This window comes from Euprymna scolopes, chromosome 24 (assembly GCF_053919585.1).
Source record: "Euprymna scolopes isolate OS-2025 chromosome 24, ASM5391958v1, whole genome shotgun sequence".
Classification (NCBI taxonomy): Eukaryota; Metazoa; Mollusca; class Cephalopoda; order Sepiida; family Sepiolidae; genus Euprymna; species Euprymna scolopes.
The window spans coordinates 55,446,917-55,463,086 of NC_136505.1; the positions used below are offsets into that span (position 1 = coordinate 55,446,917).

At 33.9% G+C, this 16,170-nt stretch overlaps 1 protein-coding gene across 7 annotated transcripts in view; it reads left to right on the top strand.

Moving 5' to 3' along the window:
- LOC145246711 (uncharacterized) overlaps positions 1-16,170 on the top strand; it is a 186,390-nt gene that overhangs the window by 73,905 nt on the left and 96,315 nt on the right. For 3 of the 7 annotated variants that reach the window (XM_080108446.1, XM_080108453.1, XM_080108447.1), the window contains exon 3: positions 694-759. The exons of the other annotated variants lie outside the window; for them this stretch is intronic. The gene's annotated coding sequence lies outside the window, so the exon portion shown is untranslated. The remainder of the gene's footprint in view (positions 1-693; positions 760-16,170) is intronic. 7 annotated transcript variants of the gene reach the window in all.

Consider the following 16,170-nt stretch of genomic DNA (forward strand, 5'->3'; position numbering starts at 1 on the left):
ATATATATATATATATATAAAGTGACCTTGTCTCTGTGTGTGCGAAAATTCTCTACCAAACTCTTCTCTGAATGTTTGGTGTACAGTGTTGAAATTTGATATATAGGGTATTTGGATATGTTTTTATTACCTGTATTTTTGTTTAAGTTTCGACTTTGGAAGCGATTATGACGATTATCAATGTTTCACAAATTATTTTAAAGCATATGCATAGAAATTATCCAGATAGGTAGAAAAGTAACTTTTCTTGCCTTTGGTAACATTTATTTGTTGCTTATTTGTTTTTTTGTTTTTTTTTTTAGTTTTGTCTTTTACCTTTTTCTGATAACTATTGTAAACATCGCCATTACTGCTATACAAGCTTCAATGGCTTCTTTCTCCAAACTGATGTATACATTTCCATCATATGGTTAATGCCATACTTAGTAGTTCTTATGCAATTAGTGAATATATACATGTGTTGGTTAAATAAGTATTTCACATAACTGTTGGTTATAAGAATCTATGTTCTTATAGCTTTTTAAATATTTCTATTGTTTGTTGTTTTTTTCGATAACTATATTTCTGGTATTAGCACATCTGAGCCTTGGTGAATTACCTCTCATTACATATGCATGTGTGTCCTCCCTTGCATAGATAAAATAGTTATATATTAAAAGAGAGTATTTTTGTATATTTGTTGGTCGTTTGTAGGTTCCAAAAATACTCGACAGAATTTCACTAAATTTGGCAAGAAACTTCCTTGAGGGAAAGGAACAGGTATACATTTTAATAATACCGCTATTTCCGCTGCTAATGCTAATACTAAAACAATTAATACTTATAGGCCTCAAAAACAGTTAACGTAATTCCATCAAATATGGCATGAAGGACCATTAAGATATGGAATGTTTCGAAGGGTTCGAAATTTTACTACTACTACTACTACTGCTGCTGCTACTACTACTACTACTACTACTAACATTAGAACTACTAACACTACACTGTTACTAACAAGCTCTATCTACCCTAAGCTGCCTGGATTGTATTTTTACGTTAATAATTTTTGTTGTTGGTGGTGGTAGCGTTTTTATTTTAAAGGTGATAATTATAGTAAAAAATAATTATTAAGGATTTGTTATTGAGGTAATGTTACGTGGTTTTACAGAATCCCATATTTGTTTAGATTGAGGTTTATATGAAAATGCACTATGGTTGATTTAATGTCGTAGTTATTTTTGTTGTATAGGGTTTATAAGATGCGTTATATTATGATATTGCATTATTTATTTCAATAAATTTCAGTTTCAATAAATAACGGGTTAATAAAGATTAACGAAAATGTGTATGCCACGTATGGGTAAGATACACATACACACACATACAGACACATGAACACTTTCGTTTGATTATAATTTTGAAATAAAAACAGTTTGGGATATTTTTTAAAGTTTAGAAATAATTTAAAACGGTTAATTTTTCATATTGTGAAATATTTGAAAACATTCGGCACTTCAAAAAAAATTCATTTTATTCAATAAGTGTTTCGGTAAGTAATGTTTTCTGTTCTGATACTACTTTACTTTAATGTATTCGCTTTGCTTTACCAAAAGTCTCCGCAAAAGGTTCAATAAGTTTCGTGATTGTCGTCCCTTGTCTGGAGTGGAACGCTCCAAAAATAAAATCAAAATGTTGTCCCGGAGAAAATTAGTAAACGTATTTTGGCTATCACCATAAACTAGTGAACTAGGCGTAAGGATGTGTCCGTATAGATTAGCGAGCCATGGTTTCTAGAGAGAGAGAGAGAGAGAGAGAGAGAGAGAGAGAGAGAGAGAGAGAGAGAGAGAGAGAGAGAGAGAGCATAAACATGTGAAAATGCGTTCGATGGGCGACCTGTATGCTTTGCTAGGCGTTCAATACATTTTTTTTTTAATTTTCTTTCTTTGAAGATTGTAATGCTGGGTATGGAGCATCCAAACCAGCTGCCAACATTGCACTGTTTCTTATTGAAACCAATCGAGAGCTCTTTTTAGTATCCTCGTTGTTCCCTTAAGGGCAATTGTCTGGATTTCTTTTTCACTTGGTCCGCCAGGAGTATTAGTTAGGTAGGACTTCAGGTTCTTCTTCATAAGCCCTGTGACACCTATAATAACTGGTTTGATTGACATCTCCCTAAGATTCCAGTTTCTTTTCAGAGCATACATGAGACCTTGATATTTGGTCTGTTTCTTCCTTTCAGCTCTGTTCAGACCTCTATCATTAGAGACACGGTAGGTAGCTGTAGGGATTACATAGTCGTAATATATGATCATGAATGTCTTTCGTCGTGTTTGCTGTTATGTCTTCAGTAGGAGTGCCGAGGACTTTCGATCGTAACCTTAATGATGCACGCAAGTAGCATGTTCTCGTTCCGTCAGCCATGATAGAATAAAAATCTTGAGTAATTTACAATTGTATTCTTCATATCGCTCACACTGAAGATTGAAACTTCAACCTCCAGAAGAGTATCACTTACAATTAAATTTTGCCGAGTACAATCAACTAAGCTGGCCTAGTATAGAATTTAATATAATATGTGAACCATCTATTAGATAAAATCTAATCCGCCTGTTTAAATATATGAATTACGACAGAGGCGACGGATTTTCATGAGATTGGTGTCGTTTTGAAGCGTGACCTTTCTTCAGGCGACAACTATCGAACAATTTGCTAAAAGCATTTATTCCTTCATCCTCAACTGGGCACTTTTCTACAGGGAGGGGTCGCTTTTTTCGCTGATATTTTCAAAAGTCATCCCTTCTTTTAGATTGACTAGCCTTAATTTAAACCTTTGCCACTTCCGGTTTGGCAATGGACGCAACAGCAAAAACGTCATGTTTTTTTTCACGTTCTTTCCCCCCTTCGCGGTACGGGTTCGAGCCTGCCTGCCTACTATCAATTTATTTATTTGTTTATTTTGCTCAACACACACCTTCAAACACCCGAGCAACGCCGAGCACTCAGGCTAGTTAATTATAAATAATAGATAAGATCACCATTATATATATATATATATATATATATATATATATATATATATATATATATATAGACATCCACAGATAGACTGTTTCGCTGTATCACAGTTCTTTAGTGCAGCTAAACTAGCAACTAACTTAAGTAAGGCTAGGCTTGAAACTCGATCACCTTCTAATCGTTACGCTATTTGGCTGCTGCTAAGATGGGTAGGTTAAATTACAATGATCAAACATTGTACAAATACCTAAGCTTCATTATTTACACAAAGAGCATTGCGTTATACGCTAGTGGCAGTTTTTTTTTCACTCCCCAATATGCTCAACCCAAGATACGGAGCATTTATAATCATCCACAGGTAAACTGTTTTGCTGTATTACATTTCTTTAGTATGACTATAATAGCAACTACTTTGAGCCAGAATTGAAACTCGACCGCCTTAACCTCTCTAAGAAGTCCTGAAGTTGAGCATTGTCTGGTCAGCTAGCCTTGTGCGATGTTCACAATTTCTAGCCATTTGAACAATATTGACTGTTTTAACGTTGTGCCCATATTTGGCATTTATAGTTGTTTAGCTTCCCTCAATTCTCGTAGTGGTAGATGGTGACCTGGATGTAACGTCTAGCAAATGGAGTCGAAAGTGACTTTGTAGGTGACTTCGATTCTCCCGAGCAATAGTAATCGTCACTTCCTGCACTGATAATTGCGAAAGCATGAAACACTAGTGTGTGTTATGTTATTAGCTTCCCGGAATATACTGGTTAGTCTTGCTGATAGTTGTGTTTGAGAAGATTTACATTAGTTTTCAGGAATGTAAATGTTTTCACTAAGAATGTTAGAATATAAACAAAGATACGTGGCAAAAACCCGGCAAGGATCTTTATGTAACGTGTAGTAATGACGTAATGAATTTTAGATTTATACGTAGGAAGTTAGTTAAGTCAGTCTCTAACTAGGAGTTGTGAAATAGAGAAAGTCATGGGAACACTGGACTGGGTAAATGAACGTATGTAGTTGTGAAGAAGAAAACGGCTTATCAACTCGCAACTAAAATAAATATAAATATGAAACAATTTGGTTGTTGAGTGTTTCGTGGGCGACATGGTTACATTTCAGGAGCACGTTGGAATAGACGAAAATGGTTGTGATTCGAGGTATGTCGTTCTTAATTTAGCATAAATGTACAAAATGTTTATGTCCTTCTTTCTATAAATTGTTTACTATGTCGACACGTACACATACCCATACGCACATCAACAAGAGAAACATTTATGCACCAGATGATAATATATTGGAAGACGTCACTCACATTTAATAGACACGAAATACATGAACAAATAGACGAGACGCTAACAAGATAAAGAGACTCATTATGTAAAACTCACATATATACACTCGTTATATACAACATAGGTATAAAAATAATTATTTATAATGTGAGTGTATATATATATATATATATATATATATATATATATATATATAATTATTTCCACAGTCAAACAACGTCGCAGCTTACAAGAGCCACGACGGTCAACAAACTTGAAGTCTAAAAACTTGAGTTTCGCCCTCATTTGGGCTCATATGTACGCGGTTGCTCAAGTGGCAGCGTACTCTCCTCGCATGCAAGGAACTCGAATTTCGAATCTCGGGTTCAGGTGTGTCTAACTGGTGAGCCCAAGCGAGGGGAAAAACTTCTGGCTTGTTGGCTGTCATGGCTCTTATGAGCTGCGATGTTCTTTGACTGTGCAAATAATTATATAATCTCTCACATTCTGAAAATTATATATATATATATATATATATATATATATATATATATATATATATATATATAACACAAATGCAACAGTTAAGCTTCATAAACATCATATGCAAAAGAAAAACATGTATATAGTGTTTTTAGAGACGGCAAACTTTAAATTGACAACTATTTTCTTTAATTGCAGAATTGGCGACTATCTGTCATTTTGCATTCAACTTGATTTGACAATTCATCATGTGTTTCAGCAGAACAGAGTCCTATTCCACACAACGCGCGATACAATTCATTTATTGAGAGAAACATAACTAGCCATTTATATTCTTATTGACGTTGAAGCACAATTTATTAAAGTCCAACTGGAATTGTAATTTAATCTTCTCCATAACATGACGTCGACAATTTTCAAAACGTCAGACTCTCGAATCCTTATTTAAAATTCTCCATAACATGACGACGCCATTTCCCAAAAAGTCTGATTCGAATCCTTATTAATCTTCTCGATAACTTGATGGCGCCAATTCTCAAAAGTCCGACTCGAATCGTAATTTAATCTTCTCCATAACGCAACGACGACGACAAGTTTGAGTTTCGAATCGTATAAACAATTCTCCAAAACATGCCGACGATTCTAACTCTCAAATAGTCTGACTCTCAACGTGGTCGCGTCAATTTTACTCCTCTTGCTGAGAAATAGCTTGAAGTCTAAAAAGAAAATGAAAGAAATTTAAGCACTCTTAGGACATACTTGTTATTATCACGACTTCTCAATTTTGGTAAGTTCTCTTTGCTGCCAAATAATCGACAAGTTCTCCTCCACAATTCGTCCTTCTTATCGCAGCCACTCCTCTTATATGCTAATTATATTTTGAAACTACACAAATAGAACGAAGAGAAGTAAAATAAACGTACTACCGGCGAGTTAAAGTGCACTATTGCCATTATCTCACAGTAAATAGTCAGATATATAGTAAAGTTTACATGATTGAATTATAAAACGGATTGTGAATTCTATTAACGATTTCATGGGTGGACTTCTTTTGAGGTTATCCCGTGATTTGTAGGAGATGCGATTCGAACGAAACTAAAACACAAATGGTTCTAATTGCTTACTCTTTTTTCTTTCTCTGGTTCTGTTCAATACGTCTCCTTCGTCATTTCATAATGATACCAACTTTTAACATGAAGGTGTTAAACCAAAGAATTTTCAACTCATGAAAATCTTCCTAAAAAACTAAAAAAGTAACACCTATGCGTGAATGTAGTAAGCCAGTTATACTTAGAAAATCCTATAAGATCTGGACAAGAAAATCAGTTTAAAAGAAAGGAATCCAAGAACGTCGACTGAAACCCCAAGGAAAAAAGAACTCAATGACTTACATATCCAACCTTTATCAGCTCGTGCACATATATACACGCATAAATAAGCGCAAAGGTAAACGCACGCGCATACACAGAATCACGCTGCCAAATACTTACACACTACTACTTGATATAATTATGTTATCAAAGAGTAAGTCTTTAGCAGAGCAAACCTTTTCAAGATAAGAAAAGCTCAACACTATTAAGAGGAGCAAGCAATAATATTAAAATGAAAGATGAGGAATATAAGTTATAAATAACTTTATTATGTAATCAGAACTATAAGAAAAAGTTAAAGGGAAAATTAAGAAAAAAACTTCTTAAGCCATAGCATTTCGGAGCTGAATGCTTCTCGTCAGAAGAGAAAGGTCAGAATTATACAAAATGCAAATATAGAAAATAAAAACTGGCTTAATGACATTTAGATATGAAATGAGAATAAAGGAATAGAATAAAATGGTAAATAATAATACTTAATTAAAAGTAAATACAACAAATAATGGGTAACATAGGAGGGGTAGGGTATATGTAGATAATAGTACAAAATATATGGGCCACTATGAAATAATGGGAGACATTAAAGAAGAGTCAACAATAGAGGAAGAAAGAAAAAAATAGGGACGATAGTTGAGAAAGTGGAGGAAAAGGGAGAGGGGGCAGAAACAGCAAAGAGAACGGAAATACATATACAAATAAATAAAATTACATAAAAAAAATAGATAAAAATTAAAACATATAAAGATCAGAAAGTAGAAAAAGATGACGCTAAAAATTTTTTTCAAAAAAGTGTTCAAAATAAGTTCAAGAATTAGATTTAAAAATAAAATGATATAATATAAAATGAAAGTAAAATGATGTAGGTTCGTGTGAAGTTTTTAGTTTAGTGTTTGGGTTTCCGGAAAGCAACTTGATAAGTTTTGCTTTTTTAAAGATTTACTTTTTGATAACATAATTATATGTGTGTGTGTGTGTGTGTGTGTGTGTGTGTGTGTGTGTGTGTGTGTGTGTGTGTGTGTGTGTGTGTGTGTGTGTGTGTGTGCGTGTGTGTGCTTGTGTGTGTGTGTGTGTGTGTGTGTGTGTATAAACATATTTCCAGACGAATATCATTACGTGAAGAGGAGAAGGGTCAAAATTATGAAAAATAGTACAAAAGTTTATGGACCACTATGAAATAATGGGGAACACTAAAGAAGAGTCAACAATAGAAGAAAGGGAAAAAAAAATAGGGACGATAGAAGAGAAAGTGGAGAAAAAAAGGAGAGGAGACAGAAACAGCAACCAGGCGATACGGAAATACATTTCAAGAGAAAATTCAAAAACAACAAAAGTAGAGAGTGGGATAATAGTAGGAAAATCATTTATGAAGGTATATATCACTAGAACTTGAAAGCGAGACAATAAAAAAAAAATCCAGCTTCCAAATTAAAAAGGTTGGTAAAATAATAAAAGAATAGCAATAGAAATTTTAAATATAAAAAGTAGGAGGAGGATGGAAAGAGGAAGAAAAGGAAAAAAAGTGGATGAGTGACAGAAGAGAAAATAGAAAGGGGAATAGAAAAAAAAAAAGAGAGGAAGATACAGCGTAGACGTGTCACCAAATTACGAATGAATATTAAAAACGGAAACAAAACAAAGCAAGGTGTCAACAACATAGACTAAACAGATAAAACACCTGGTTGGGGGTTGGAATGCACTGGGGAGGGAGGATGACATATCGACCAGATACATAAAACATCTGTATATTCCACATTTACTATTTACCCAACTTATAAATCCAAACACGTGTTTGTATAAATGACTGGAAAATTTATATATATATATATATATATATATATATATATATATATATATATATATATATATATATATATATATATATATATATATATATATATATATATAGGGTGTCCGTAAAGTTACTATACAGTCTTATTGTTTTATTGTATTATATTTGTATTAATAGCTAATATTTTATTTTTAAGTGATGACCTGTACATTTCAGTTGACCTATATTATTTTGCCTATTATATATTTTCGCGCCTTTAACATTTCCTGTTTGGGTCATTTTGACTTTTGTTTCCCTTTATTTTCTATTTTATATTTAACTTTATCAATTTTCTCTCCTTTCTCTTCCCAGATCTTTTTTATTTATAGTTATGTCTCGGAAGTAGAGTGAAAAGCATATCTTATTTTTCTTTTATTAATATTATTTCTTCCCTTGTACACATTTTTGTGAATTATTCCATGGATTTCTGCCTTTGGATTATTATGGACCATCCTCTTCCAATTACGGGATTTCGTTGGATTTTACTTGTACAAATGGAAATTCTTTTAACTTTCTTGAAGTTTTACATTTGGATTTTACCGTCACTGGATTTTTTATCTTCCACCAGACTATCCATTCATGTGTAATCACCTTTTTCTTTACCATATTCCCTCTGCTTAACTTATTTTGTTTTCAAGTAAGATCTTTGACTTACTTGTTGTTTCATCAAATACTTCTGCATGCAAAATCCGATCCCGCATTTTGCTAATTCCTACCCTCTGATGAGAAGGAGAGTATTTCTTCGAAACTCCGCGGATTAAGGACTATCCATTTATCTAGTGTTTCCTTTTCAGATTAAATATGTTTTTAACTCATTTCAAAGTGTTTTTTAAAATATTTTATTAACTGTTTGCTCATATATATATATATATATATATATATATATATATATATATATATATATATACATATATACATATATATATACATATATATATACATATATATATGCATATATATACATATATATACATATATATATAAATATACATATATATACATATATACATATATATATACATATATATATACATATATGTATATACATATATACATATATATATATATATATATATATATATATATATATATATATATATATATATAATGTTTTCTAGTACAGTCGTATTTTTCCATTTTTCAGTTATATACCTTTGTTTATGTTTTAGCTAGCAATTGCAATCCGGTGACGATTTTATTTTCTATCTTATTATGCATGCATGTTCCACACACGCGCGCGCGCACACACACACGAACACACACGAACACACACGAACACACACACACGCACACAATGCCACGCTGCCAAATACTCACATACACACATATTTACACTATTAACATTTCGACTTGTAGTTACTAGTCACTCAGCTTCTTTACTTAAACATGTTTGCATTATGAACATTTACTCACATGAATGTAACATTCATATTCTTATTTTTTGTACAAATCATTTTTATATATAAACTTTCATGTGGTTGCATTTTTGTATTTATAAAACTCTGCTTATGTTTTAGGAAACTGTTGCTACCTGGTGGCCCTTCTATTATTTTAATGTTTCATTAATTTTTTTATTTTATTATGCATGCACCCCAATTCATATTAAATATCAGTGTGGTTCTTGGCTATACCTGAAGACGTTTCAAGATGGCCTCTACCAAGACCAAGGACCACACTACAAATTAAAACAACAGTAACAAATTTCCGACCTTCTGAATAATTTGTAATAAACAATTATACGTTATTTAACTGCTCACATATCATTGAGTAGATTATGCAAACGTGTGGGTCAAACTTGAGACTAGACAATATTCTCCAGAGTTGGTTTGGTGGAGCGTGTGTCGACTCTTTGTTAACTTGTAGAATTAATGGTTATTCTCGGTCCTGGCAGAGTATAGAAAGAAAGAAAAAATAGAAAGCGACTTTCTTTTGTACCCAGCACGTGACGTGGAAACATATCAGATCGGTTTGAAATCATTAAAACTGACTTTTCTTTCTCTTTGTTTCGTTGGCGCAAGTTATAACACAGAGATATTATATATTCTTAATCGTCCGGTCTCCCAAATGTGCGTTGGGCTGCATGTTAAACTGCTTAAAAACTCATATCAAAGAAAACGTCTTTTATAGATTTGCTTGGTTTTCAACTCTTTTCGAGTTATTTAATGTGGAAACGATTTATTGAACACAAGTTGCTAATTTGACATAGCTGGGGTGCATTGTTTATAACTTTTCCAATTTGATTATAGTATAAGTAAATGTACCCGATTGGATTTGAACCCCAAAATCTTTTAGGGATAAATATCTTATCATTTTTCTGATTTTTATAGATAAGCATTGATTATTCGTATTATCTTGAGTTTCATTTTCACAACGTTTTGATCGATGTAACCTCCGACCTTCTTCAGGTGAATTATGTCGAACTCGAGAATGTTTCTGTCTAACTCTAAAACCTGCACAGAATTTTGAACGGAGCCCTTTATTTAATACATGGGAGTAGCATGTTCTCGTTCTGTCAGCTGCAAGAACCCGTGGCGCAGTGGTTAAACTACCTGAGAAAAAAAAACTATTGTAAAAGTGATATTCTCCTGAAGGTTGAAGGTTCAATTCTCAATGTAGTCGACTGAAAAATACAATTGCAAATTACTTAGGACCTCTATACAGTCATCGCTGACGGAACGAGAACATGCTATAAAGGGTTCCGTTCGAAATTCGGTTCAGATTCCCGAGTCCGACAGAAACATTTCCGAGTCCGACAGAAACATTCCCGAGTTTGACAAAATAAGCCTGAAGAAGGTCGGAGGTTACATCGACTGAAACGTTGTGAAAATGACACTCAAGATGAGAACAGTAGTCCGAAGAATCCAAATAATCCAAATATTTTATTATTGTTTAGATATATATTTTGAAATATAAGGCGCCCGGACATGTATAAATACGAAAGCGTCAGAATACGAACTGTTCATAGTTAAAAATAGTTAATAATAATAATAATAAAAAAAAAAAACTATGATAAAAAGAGAAGTGACTCTTAAATTTATCTGATGTCCGTTTATTTACAAAGGTTTCGTATTCATTTTATCAATTTAATCATTTTTTAAGGGTGGGGGTGCAAAGGATTGTTCTAAATATACATCTACAGATTATTTATGGAGATGAAACTTAATCGGAAACTTGTGCTCGGTTCTATTGGCAATCTCCAAACAAAAAAAAAAACTTGCTATGAACAATGACAAATATTTATTGGAATCTATACTATTAATGAAATTCTAAATGTTTATTTATTTATGTGTGTCTATATGTACCAATAAAATTTTCGATGCACCGAATTGAAAAATTCTTTTTTTCCCCATGAAAGGTGTGAGTCCCTAGATTGTACTAAAATATATATGGTTCGTAACAAACAACTCCGAGTACCACAAAAAGCCCGAAATAAGGGTTTTGGGACCGTTTCGTGCAATTGTGGAAAAAGTTACCTGTCCATATCAACGGAATTTAGCACTGTCTGTATAGAGTCACGGTGACATCTTTCTGTATATGGACAGGTCTTGTGGCGCAATGGATAACGCGTGTGACTACGGATCAGAAGATTCCGGGTTCGAATCGTGGCAAATTCGTAATAATTTTAACCATCATTTTATCCAACGTTTACTTATTATCCTTACCCTTAGTAAGGGTATTTTTTTTGTTTTTTCAGTGATTTTGTTTTGTGCATATGAGAATTTCTCATAGTACGAGTTAACAAGGTAAGCGTTGATGGTAAGACGATGTTGAGTGTACTCGATTTTGTGTTTGAGTCGGCGTTGTGTGCGCAGCCGCTAGTACATAATAAAAACCAACATTACATTTCTCTTGTTGGGAATGATTAAGAAATTAAACTGCTGCTAAGTCTTGTTTAGCAACTTAGCATTTTACTTTGTGTTTTTATCCCTTAGAGGATGAATTTGGAAAGAATTCTTCTTAAACTTTTGAATTTCTGTTTGTGATCGGTTTCCTATTTTTATCTTAGGCCCCCAAAATCAACAAAAATTAGACCATTCCTGCTGTAATGATCTGATCCCTGTTTGGTTGCGATGCAATGCTGGGTATGTGCTGTTCTAGGAGATCCACTCTCCCAGGCTTTGCCTTCTCTCTTTGTTGTTCATTGCTAATCGCCCGAGGTACCCTTACTGGGGTATGCCGACGGGGCTGTCCACCTACTTTTTACAGTTAGAGTGCCCCTCCTCGAGGGCGCTGTCTTCTCCATCCAACTTTCCAACCTTGGTGTCACAGTTCTTGCAGTGGGAGAGAACTAAATACATCCTATTGGTCTGTCTGTCTATCTGTCCGTCTCTCAGACTGATCGACTGTCTTTGGTGAGCTCTCTAAGTGTCAGTTCTTTTATTTAGAAGTTTTATTGGGGAAGGGTTTTGTGGTTGGCTAACATATACCACATTTTCTGCTCTTTTATGATTGGTCAGGTAATAAAGACTTCGTTTCACCCAAAAAGACAGAACTGAAATCTATGTCACAATATGTAGGGTGGGTCTTATTTCAAGAATAGCGCAGAAAGGTAAATATATTTAGCAGATATGACAGATGTACTATCGTGACTTTTTTTAAATTGGTCAATGTGAAATTTCTTTTTACAAATTATTTCTTGACTAGCAGGGAGACCCGACGTCATCGAAATCTGTGAAATCGCCCAGGAGGAAGCTCCACATGCCTCCATGCAGTAAGTTAGCCCAAAATATATGTTATTCTACATTGCACTCTAGAGAACCTACTGTTTCTTTTATAAAATTATTTTATATAAACTTCTTTCCAGTAACCGAAAAAAAAAAAAGAACCTACATCATGCAAAAAACAAAAAAACAAAAACAAAACAAAAACAAACAAACAAACAAAAAAACACGTAAATTTTCAAGTCTTATAAAATTCTTTGTAGTTAATGAAAAAAAAAGGGAAATTTACATGCGGAGTTTGAACCTACAGACTATGTCATGCAAAAAAAAAAACAAAAAAAAAACATGCTATCAACTTACCTACAGTAGAATTTTCACGGCCCATTGTTCTATCATTGTTGCTAAGGGATGACATGAAAAAAATGGCTTTACCGATGATAGATAAATTAAAATAACCGTTTCGATTATCGATTATCGGTAATTATCGGAGGGTGTTCTAAGACAAAACTTTAGTAAGATCACTCCCAGACTTTACACTAAAGTTCAGTAAATTTTAAAGAAAATCTGTTCAACCGTTTCGGAGTCTATAAGGAACAAACTCACACATACACACACACACACAAAGTTGTATTTATATAATTGTAGATAATTCCATTAAGTCCAAACAAATGATTTTCTTTGCTTGTTTATTCTGTCAGTCAGCATGTTAATACCGTGCCAATTATTTAGGTCTTGAACAATCTGAAACATTGCAAATTGTAAACACAATTCGCTCTATCTTAGACATGGAAATAAGTTTCTTAATATTGCGATTTGATCAGAACCTTTCTAATGTTTTCTATTTAATAATCACAAGCAACGCTTTTTTTTGTCACTGAAATACAAAGGATATAACCTTTTGAATCAAATATCCGTTTAATATAAGTTTGGTGATAATTGTGGCCCAAACACCAATATCTTTAAATTAGTTATTGCAAAATTTATTGAACTCAATTAATATAAATATTGAATATACAAACTAGTGATGGAATGATTTCAATATTTCGCCTGATTCCAATACAATTACCGATTCCCAGTCCGATTCTTTATAAAATCGTGATATTGTCGCAATTACCGTAAACACACACACACACACACACACACACACACACACACACACACACACACACACACACACACACACACACATTAGATGTGAATATAGTTTTTCGAATGTAAAAACACACTTGTATGGCGGGGCGATCTATAGATTTTAGTTTTTCTGGAAGTTTAAATCAATAAATATTATTATTGTGTTATTACTACCAGCAGTGGAAGTTCTTTTAAAAAAAATCAAATAAAAACCGATAATTAAAGGAATCGTTTTTGGTATCGGAATATAGGCACACATTTTTCCGATACCGATTCCGACACTCCAAAGAGTTCCGATTTTTTCGATTCCCGATTCCGATTCCGATTAATCGTCCGAACACTAATACAAACCACCCATCATGTTGCAACTCTATAGTGTTAAAAGTTGGTCTATTGCAGACATGATTCAGGAGAAGACGTCAAAAGAGATTTTCAGTTCAAGGCCTAAACGATGAACGTGACATTAAAATGCTAATGGAAACGATAAAATAAATAAATCATCAAAAGGGTCAATAATGAGACGAACGATTAAGTAAATAATATTGTTTCGCTGAACGGACAGGACTTTCATTAAAACCCGGTAAAAATATTCATGGTTCAATTAATCTGTTTCTAATAAAGAATTCAGTTATTACTTACTGTGATGAAATCTTTCAACTTCACCGTCCCTTCACTTTGGTCCTGCTGCGTGACTGCAACATCATAAAAGTATGCCACACCTTTAAAACATTTCCCCAAAAGCTACCACCCATAGCGATCATTTTAGACACACCATACAGATTACTCGGTTCCAATGAATTTTTACTATTCCGGCATAATTCAAAAGGCTATTTGATAAAACACTCTATTTGAACAACACTCTCCTATTACATGCCTGAATGTGTGTGTGTGTGTGTGTGTGTGTGTGTGTGTGTGTGTGTGTGTGTGTGTGTGTGTGTGTGTGTGTGTGTGTGTGTGTGTGTGCATGCGTGCGTGCGTTTGTCATTACCTAGCTAACTATATGTCTACGTCATGATATAGACAGATCCGAATAAAAATCACAATTACTTTAATCAGCATCGTTGGGATGAGTCTGGGGCTTTCAGACAATCCTACAGAAGATATTGAAATGCCTGCAGGAGAGCAATCTCTGGGGCTAGCCATTTTCAAAGGATTCATGACTCTATCTCATCTCAAAGGACTGGCTTTTGTGATTTTTGGAGAATCTACAAGTATTGCTATTCACACTTTTTTTAATGGCCCCTCAGGTTATTTCATTTTCTTTTTACTGACAATTCTTCTCTTTGTGATTCTGATGCTGTTCTTTCAGATTTTCCTTTGAAAACTGTTTAAGTCTTTTGATTCTGTAATGATGATTGCTTGGGTTCTTTGATATTGACCGGTTCAAGATTGTTTCAGTCTTGTTTCCCTTCTTGTTGGAATGAGTTCTATGTTGTTCATATCTTTCAAAATGCTGGTGAGTGGTTTTCTTAGTCTCCTCTCTGTTATTATCAAAGTTTTTGAAAAGTTGGTCAACGGATAGTTTGTCCATTTTCTGGAAAGTTTGGAGCTCTTTAATGATTTTCAGTATTGCTTTCATAGTTTTCGTTCAACAGCTGATCTTTTAACTGTTGTAGCTGGGTGGATCTGTCGGTTTATATATAATTCAGGAGAGAGTAATGTCATTTCAAAGGCGTACGACAGAGTGTGGCATTCTAGTCTTCTACAAAACCTTTAGTGTTATGGCATTGGTGGTGAGATTCTTGGTATTATTAAGTCTTTTCTTTCTGGTCGAAGATTTCGGATAACTCTGGATGATATTAATTTTATTTATTGTCGACTATTATCCTCATCTTTTTCTTAGTTGTTTCACGACGTTTCGGCCAACTATTCCTCTGGCCTCCGTCAGATGGTAATCCCGACGGGAGAGGAACTCCGAATCTCCTAACTGCATCCACAGTAATTACTGCCACCTGACGAAGGCCAGAAGAATAGTTGGCCGAAACATCGTGAAACAACAACTGAAAGATGAGGATAATAGTCTGCAATAAATGAATGAATAATACTCATCTCAATAATGAATTCCAATAAAAAAATATATAACTCTGGATGGTGTTTTTTCATTCTCTTTTCTTATCATGGTTGGTGTTCCTCAGGGCACTAATCTAGACACACCACTGTTTCTGTTCTATATGAATGACCTTCCTGAGAAAATTAGCATCTTTGCTGATAACACCACTCTCTATTCTGGTATTGCTTTTCACCCATCTTCCTCAGATCCGTTGAAATATCCAGCTAATCTAGAAGTTGAACTCGGTTCAGCTGCGAATTATAGTATGAAATAACTTGTTTCATTTAATCCTGTTCAAGCTTAACTCATGTCTTTCAACCGTCGGCGCACCTCCTTTTTGTGAGATTTTCATGGGTGGTTCTGCTCTTGAGGAGAAACTGCTTTT